Raw genomic sequence first — 9,445 nt, 5'->3', positions numbered from 1 at the left:
AAAAGAGCACAAGCAAAGCTTGAACAACAGCTAAAGTCAAGTCTAGTTGAAAAAGAAAAAGGGATTGAAGTCAGGGGTGAAGACAAGACTACAAACCTAGATGAGGTTTTAGGGAGTATATTTGGTGAGAGTGTGGAAGAAAGAGAGGAATGGCAGAAGGGAAACAGAAGAAAGGCCAAGGCACATAGAAGGAGTGGAGATAACACTGAAGTAACCAAATCTATATCTAAACCACTACCTTCCATACCTGAACCCCTTGTTGCTGATCCCACAATAAACATCCATGGTGAACCAATCATTCCAAAAGAGGAACCTATTGATTGGGACACTATCAAATTGCCTACCTTTCTAACCACTCTTTCCACTACCAAAGAAACAGAAAAGAAAACCAAAATCTACACCTCCCATAACCTCTAAGAAATTCATTCAAAAACAAAAACCTAAGCCTAAGTCACCCATTTCTAAAGATGATTATGTTCACATCTGTGACATAAAAGAAATTTCAGACATTGAACTCTATCTGGATGAGCTGGAGGATGTAAGGGGAATAGCTGCCTACAGACAGTTACCAGAGAGATTAGTGTTCAGATATAAAGGAGCTGGGGAAAGAACATGGCCTCTCCACAGGATTCTGGATGAAGGCTACTCTACCTTGATTAGAGTCTATTCAGCTATACAAAAGGATTCTGGCTTTACCAGAACTGCCAAGACTGAAATTCTCAACAAGATAGCCAATATAAGGAAAACTTGGAGGGAGCCCAATGCTTTACCCAGGACTTTACTCATTCAAGAAAGGGAAATGAAAATTCTCAAATCACCTCATTGGTTGATGGAATTTAGAGATGATAAAGGAGTCAGAAGATTTTTCAGACTTGAAGACCAACTCAAGATTGCCAGCAATGAAACTCTCAAAGAAATGCAATCTAAGTTGGATGTCAGTGTTGAAGATGAAGCTGAATTCTTCAGACAACTCCAACTCCAAATTGAGGAAAATGACAAAAGGCTAGGAAAGAAAACCAGGGAACAAAGAAGAAAAAGATGATTTGCTCAGACTAAAGGAGTGTCCTTGGAAACACTGTAAATCTTCAATTATCTCCTAGTACATACACTTTTGCAGCATTTTTAAATTTCTACTTAGTTTCAATTCATATATCTGTTAAGTGTTTTGTTATCATCAAGTTAACCCTGAATTTATGCCTACAATTCTTATAGACATAAATAGGGGGAGATTGTTAGGAATGTATGTGCATTAGTTTGATGATATGTTTAACAAAATACTTAAGTAGAAATTTAGTGTCTGTAGCCTCAACGGATAAGACCACTTTGGCTATCCGTTGATGGTGTAGCTTTACTTAGAAATAAGTCTAGTGTTGTAGCATATTTCAGTCTCTGTATTTAAAATGTAATTCTTGGAAGTTGAGAGAAACTATGAGTCATGTTGACTACTAGATGATATGCAGATAGGAAGGCCAATTGTAAATACTTCATGCCTTGTAATTTTGTATAAGTGAAGTGGTATCAACGGATGACTTAAAGACCTTCAACGGATGAGAAGCTAAGCTTCAACGGATGTCTCTAAAGCTTCAACGGATAAAGTCATCAACGGATAACATCCTTCAACGGATGAGTGCATCAACGGATGAAAGCTTCAACGGATAACATCCTTCAACGGATGAGTGCATCAACGGATGAAAGCTTCAACGGATGTTCTGATGATTAGCCGTTGATAAGGGGTAGTTGTACCTACAAACAGAGGCACATGGGTTGATAGAGACAACTGAGATGTGGTAGCCGAATTTCAGGAACAACAGAAAAAGCAGCCGTTCTTCTCTAGTACAAAGATGCAATAGTCAACAAAGTACTGGAGTGAACAGGAAAAGAAGCAAGTGAAGATCTTATTTTATTACTGTATTTTATATTGTTCTTCACTTGTACACTTGGTAATATATAAAAACCAAGTAGAAGCTAGTAATTAGATGAGAGATTTTCCAGAGCTGTTTAGAAAAATATTGAGAGAAAATTCATCTAGTTTGTACTAGGATGCAGCTGTGATCAACATTGTTTAATCACAGATTTTCTAAAATACCATCTCTGGTGGAACAACAAATCCACCAGAAAAGTTTTTAAGGTCTGTTGTGTTCTTTACATTTGTGCTTGAATATATATCTGTCTGTATTAGCTTAAAGCAATTCACACACTTGTTCTTCTTGAACACACAACTTTCATAAACTGCTCAAAACTTGAAAAAGTTTTGAGATTTACATTCAACCCCCCTTCTGTAAATCTCATTGTTAGTCCACTAGGAATAACAGGGGAAATGTTGGAAACGTACCTTCGGGTGTTCTTTTTATTTTTTAAAAACTTACACATAGATTTTAATCATAAATGATGTTTAAAATATGTTTTAACATCGTTTCCGAATTTGCTGATATTAAAACTATCTTTAACATCGATTTTTGTTGACATCGATGTATATGAGGTGATGTCTATTGACATTTTTTTTGTAGTGAGTGGGTGCCCGGCTACACTGTAGTATGGTGCTTGACAATATGTGATTGTAATATATATATATATATATATATATATATATATATATATGTGCGTGTGTGTGTGTGTGGACATACATTTACAAAGATTTGTTGTAAACAATTATTTATTAGTAGTGTTAATTGGAGATATTGGGTTTAATTGATAGGTGGCGCGACATATAGGTGTAAATAGGTTAAGTAGTAGCTAGGTGTCATTTAGGTTAAAAATAAGTATTATGGTATAAAAATGGTGGGACACGTGATATATATGTGGTGTGACTTGCATGGAGGTGGCGAAATCTCGGTACTTATTTTTTCCCTCACTCCCTCTAGCGCTTTAGTGGGCGGGGGAGTAGAGAGAAAAGAATCTATTATAGTGATAATGGATAATATAATAGAAAGATAACAAGGTCACAATAATTTTTTTGTTCAAGCCAAAAATATGTATGAGCCTCTTAGCAACATTTATAAGTTAAGTAGAAGTTTTTAAGTAATAGTTTGTGAGCCGGTAATGATTTTTGAGAATTAATCAATTTTAGGGGTGTTCGCGGTGCGGTGTGGTGCGGTTTGGACCAAAACCGCAAACCAAACTGCGGGTACGGTTTGTCCAAATTCTCAAACCGCAACTGCACCGCGTAAATCTTAAACCGCGCAAAACACACCACAAAAATGCGGTGTGGTATGGTGCAGTTTAAGCGGTTTGAGCGGTTTAAACTATCTAAGAAAATAATAAATTTTAGTGAGAGCGGTTTACAATTTTCAATACATCAATAAATAAATTAATAAATAAGTTTCAAGTCGATAGTATTACTTCAAAATATAATTTTAATCTGAACCATAAACTACAATTTCTAATTTTCTTTGGCATACATAGGATAAAATTTCAAATTATATTAGTCATTAACAAAAAATAATAAATTGTAGCATCCAATAAGCTGAAACATTGTTACATAAATGCTTATCATATATTTGTTTACATTATAAAGGGACAATAATATTAAATTTATTTATTTATTATAAAGTATAATAATATTATATTAATATAAATATATTATAATAATATGTGGTGCGGTGCGGCTTGAACCACGAGAGTAAAGTCCCAAACCGCAAACCACACCACACCGCGCGGTTTGACAAAAATGCAAACCACGATCGCATCACGAAAAATTTAAACCATACGGAGTGGTGCGGGGCGGTGCGGTTTGATGAACACCCCTAATCAATTTGACGAAGTAAACAAAAAATAATTCGTGAGGGGAATTTTTGGTGAGTAAAAATATTTTTTAGCAGTCAAGTATTCTTATGTGTGAGAGAGAAATAATTTATTGAGCTTGAAAAATTGTTTTGCTTGAACGTTTAAATTTTTTTGTGAGATATAAATTTTTTGAGTGTGTTTTTGTAAAGACTTAGCTTCTAAGACATAATTTTTTTGTTGATCTTGTAATTTTTTTAGTGAGATCGAATTTCTTTTTGAGCTAATTCAAAGAAAAAGCTAGGGTGAAGGTATTCAGGATTCAAAATATGGCGTTTGTAAGCTAGGGTTTCAATTAGGGGTTCGTAAGGTAAGATTTGAATTAGAGTCCTAATTAGGGATTTTATAATTGTTTGAATTAGGGTTCTTGAGTGAGAATGAGAACTAAGATTATGAGTGAAAAAGAAAGTCACATGAGAGAAATGAGAAAGCGGGGGAAGAGAGAAAGAAGAAGAGGGGGAGTAAAAAAAATTGTAGGGCGAAATATTTTCATGTAAGGAGGAAATGTTGGAAACGTACCTCCGAGTGTTCTTTTTATTTTTTAAAAACTAGCTTACACATCGGTTTTAATCGTAAGTGATGTTTAAAATCTCTTTTAACATCATTTCTGAATTTACTGATATTAAAACTATCTTTAACATCGGTTGTTATTGACAGCGATGTATATGAGGTGATGTCTATTGACATTTTTCTTGTGGTGAGTGGGTGTCTAGCTACAATGTAGTATAGTGCTTGACAACCTGTGATTTTAATATATATATATGGACATACATTTACAAAGATTGGTTGTAAATAATTATTTATTAGTAATGTTAATTGGAGACATCGGGTTTAATTGATAGGTGGCAGGACATGTAGGTGTCGATAGGTTAAGTAGCAGGCATGTGTGATTTAGCTTAGAAATAAGTGTTATGATATAAAAATGGCGGGATACATGATATAAATGTGGCATGACATGTATGAAGGTGGCGAAATCTCGGTACTTATTTTTCCCCCACTCCCTCTAACGCTTTAGTGGGCGGGGTAGTAGAGAGAAAAGAATGTGTTATAGTGATAACAGACAACGTAATAGATAGATAGCAAGGTCAAAATAATTTTTTTTGTTTAAGGCAAAATTATGTATGAGCCTCTTAGCAATATTTTTAGGTTAAGTAGAAGTTTGTAAGTAACATTTTGTGAGCAATAATTTTGAGATATAATCAATTTTGACTAAGTAAACAAAAAAAATAGTGAGGAGAATTTTCGGTAAGTAAAAATATTTTGTAGCCGCCAAGTATTCTTATGTGTGGAATAGAAATAGTTTCTTGAGTTTGAAATTTTTTTTTGCTTGAAGTTACAAATTTTTTTGTGAGATATAAATTATTTGGATGCGTTTGTAAAGATTTAGCTTCTAAGATAAAAAAAATTTATTGATCTTGTAATTTTTTTTAGTGAGATCGAATTTATTTTTGAGCTTGTAATTTTTTTTACTTGCGATATAGAATTTATTTTGAGCTTGTAATTTTATTTTTTTTGCGAGATAGAATTTTTTTTGAGCTTCTAAGAATTTTTGCTTGCATTATGAAAGATTTTGAGCTTGTTGATTTTTTTTGTAAAAGTTGCAAAAATTTATTTGTAGGATGCATTCTTTTAAGATAACACATATTTTTGTGTGATTGAAATTTTCTTAGTATATAGATGGTTTTTGTGCAATTAAAAAATTTATTTGGATGATATTTGTGATTTGTAAGTTGAATGATGATAAATAATTACAAGATGTATAAGTTGTTGATAACAAGTAGTGGGCGATCGGTAAAATTCATATCTTTCTAGACATAAAATAAAGCATGTATAATATGCTACAAGTAAAAATTTGACTAAGTTTTGAGCGGTTTTCCCCAAGTGATTGACGAGTGATGGCAATCCCACTTGAGGGTAAAAAATTTGACCTAAGTAAAATATTGTTGGTTATCCCCCTAAATAGTTCTTCAAGCGTTTGCAATCTTACTTAGGGTGTAAATTTTTACTAAATAAAATTTTGAGTGATTGCCTCCAAAGTCATCGCCGATTGACGGCAAGCATATTTGGGGGTGAAAATTTTGACAAAGTAACTTTTTGTATGCTAGACCCCCAAGTGAGTGCCGAGTAATTGCAAACACACTTGTGGGTGAAAAAATTAATTAAGTAAAATTTTGTTGGATACCCCCCAAGCGTTGCCAAGCGCTTGTAAACCCACTTGAGGATGAAAAGTTTGACCAAGTAAGATTTTGAGTGTGATCCCCCATGTGGTTGTCAGGCACTAATTATTTTATACAATTCTTCATATTATAAAAACTATCAACAAATATATTATCTTGAAGTAAGATGCCTTTGAAGAACCACGATGTCTGATTATAATGTGTCTTTCACAATAATGGGTAGGTTTCAAATTCAACATAGAGCCATGACAGACAATTGAGAAGTTTCACATAATTCATATAACTTCTTCTCGGATGATTTTAAAGCATCATACAACTTTTGTACTTTTGCATTTGACATTTCTAGATCAAAACTTGGACCAACAACATCCACCACCATGTTATACATTAGGCTGTTCCTAGGAATTATGTGTTTTTGATGATTACTCAACACTTAGCATATTTTGTATAAGTATTAATTGGTAACTACTCAACGGATAACATTCGTTGAATATGAAATTATCGATGGATAAGATTTTTTGTAACATATTTTATGAGGTTTAATAATTAGCAGTTGATATTGTTAGAATATATATATATATATATTATATATTAGGGTATTTTCAGTTTTTAGCTTATATTAATTTTCTATAGAAGTTCATACATGTATTATAAATTTTGTGTTGATTGTAATAAAGTTTTACGTCTGTATTACATCTCTAAAGTTAACATGGTATCAATAACTAGGATTCGAGTGATTTGAGTATCTAATTTAAGGATGATCGTGGAAGTTTAGTTGAATCATTAAATATATAGAGTTATGTTACAATAACAAAAGTTTCTTGAAAATTCGCAGGAATTTTCGGCTCAGATCAGCCAACTTGTTTTTACGATTCCCGGAGTTTCAACCTTGGATCATCCTACAAAATTTTAACTATGCATTCTTTGCATCCGTATCTAAATTTTGAACGGTGGAAATCGTATTTGGAGCTCCAGAAATCGATTTTATGATGGTTTTAATATTTACTTTTAGTTCATTATTTTCATCAATGTTGATCTTGTAATTTGGGTTATTTGATTGAAGGGATTTTGAAGTACTCGATTATTGGGATGTTACAATTATAGAAATTGATTTATCTGCTTGAGATTTAATATTAGTTTTGGATTTGCAATCGGAATTGAAATTGGTTTTTGATCTACTTTCAGTTTTGATTTTGGATTGGAATTGGTTATTTTGAGTTAAAATTTGATTTCGGGTTTGGTTTCTTGATTGAATTTGGATACAGTTTAAATTTGGTGTTGAATTTGGATATGGCTTTGTTTCTGATTTGGTTTGAACTTAGTTTCAGCAATATCTCGACATGAATGTCTCATCATCAACAGGTATTTTATCAACCGGTACTTCAAATTTATTTTCTTCTCTATGGATTCTGGATTCGGGTGCATCTCATCACATGTCTCCTCATTGGTCGTCTTTCGTTTCATTTTCTGATGATTCATCTTTATCCATCATGACTGTTGATGGCACTCCTATGTCGTTACGAGGTGTTGGTTCTGTAATTACCCCAACGATGTCTCTCTTTGATGTTTATTATAATCCGGATATCAAGTTAAATCTTGTTTCGGTTAGTCAATTATGTGAATCTGGTTACATAGGTTTCTTTTTCTTCTACTACTTGTTGTGGTATGGATCCGAGATCTTAAAAGGTAATTAGGAAAGGTCATAAGCAGGGAGGACATTATATTTTGGATGAACTCAATGTATTTACTGTGGAAACTCCTAGTGTTGATTTATCATCTTTTCGTTAAGTGATTTATCTTCTGACTTCTACATATGGCATGCTCGTTTAGGTCATATTTCTCAATCTCATTTACAATTTTTAGTTTCAATTGGAGCCTTGGGACAACTAAAAACTCATGATATTTCTGAATATAGCGGTTGTAAATTAATGAAATTTTTTGCTTTACCTTTTTATAAGAGTGTTACGTATTCTCTTGCTCCGTATGATATTGTGCATTCTGATGTGTGGGGACCTGCTCCTATGCCCACAAAAGGAGGATCTAGATATTATGTTTCGTTTATTGACGATTACACTGGTTATACGTGGATTTATCTTATGAAGCGTAGGTCTGATTTTGTGGATATTTTTAAAGATTTTAGAGCTCATATAAAAACTCAACATAAAGCTATCATTAAATGTTTTTGTCATGATTTGGGAGGCGAATATAACTCTAACATTTTTTTGTCGCTTGCTTGCTTTTGATGGGACTATATGTCAAACCTCATGTACTGACACTCCTCGATAGAACAGTGATGCTGAAAGAAAACATCATCATCTTGTTGAAATAACTCGCACATTTTTGTTGTCGGCTGATGTTCCAAGTGTATTTTGGGGTAAAGCACTCCTTACTGCTATTTATGTGATTAACCGAATTCAACTGCTCAAAATTCTGGTTTGTCACCTTTTGAGAAATTATATGATGAAGTGCCTGATTATGCTTCATTGCTTATCTTTGGTTGTACTTGCTTTGTTCTTAAACCTCGGGTTGAGCGTAGTAAATTGTCTGCTAAGTCTGCTTTATATGTATTTTTGGGCTACGGTGTTACCCAGAAAGGATATTATTGTTTTGACCCGGTCAGTGGAAAATTATATGTTTCTCGGCATGTTTACTTTTTGGAGCATATTCTGATTTTCTCTGTTCCTGCTAGTTTGCATCATATGACACAAGAGGAGCTTATTCGTATTAATCATTTTGATACAAACATTGAGGATGCTTCAACCACAAATTCTAATACTTCAGTTCCGGAGGCATCTACATCTCGAACTCCCACATCTCCACCGACTTCTACATCTACATCTCAGACTCCGACGTCTCCACCTGCTTCTACAACCAGTAAATCATCACCAGATATTTTAGATTCTCCTCCTACTCAATCGTCTACCGAAAGTTCAACTCATTCACCAGTTTTCTAGTCTACTCGCATACGTAAGTCCACCAAGTTTGCCTGATTTTGCTTATTCATCTTATTCCCCGCCTTTTGCTTCATTCGTTACTTATGTTCAACATTTGTATGAACCTGCATCATATAGAGAGGTTGTTCATGATCCTTTATGGCAGAATGCTATGGCCGAGGAACTTACTACTTTACATCAAACTCATACATGGGATTTAGTCCCATTTCCTCCATGAAAACATGTAATTGGTTGTCGTTGGGTATATAAAATTATGACAAAAGCTGATGGATCCGTTGAGTGTTATAAGGCTCGACTTGTTACTAAAGGTTACTCTCAAAAGTATGGCTTGGACTATGAAGAGACTTTTGCTCATGTTGCAAAGATAACGACTGTTCGTACTTTGATTGCAGTGGCTTCTGTTCGAAAGTGGAAAATATTTCAGATGGATGTTAAGAATGCATGCTTGTATGGTGATCTTTACGAGGAAGTTTATGTGACACCTCGCTCCCGGTCTTCCGCATCAACCAGGTTATGTCTGCAGACTTCTTAAAT

Source organism: Apium graveolens, unplaced genomic scaffold (genome assembly GCF_009905375.1).
Source record: "Apium graveolens cultivar Ventura unplaced genomic scaffold, ASM990537v1 ctg342, whole genome shotgun sequence".
Lineage (NCBI taxonomy): Eukaryota > Viridiplantae > Streptophyta > Magnoliopsida > Apiales > Apiaceae > Apium > Apium graveolens.
The sequence above is the reverse complement of the archived record's forward strand: the minus strand, read 5'-3'. Positions refer to the sequence as shown.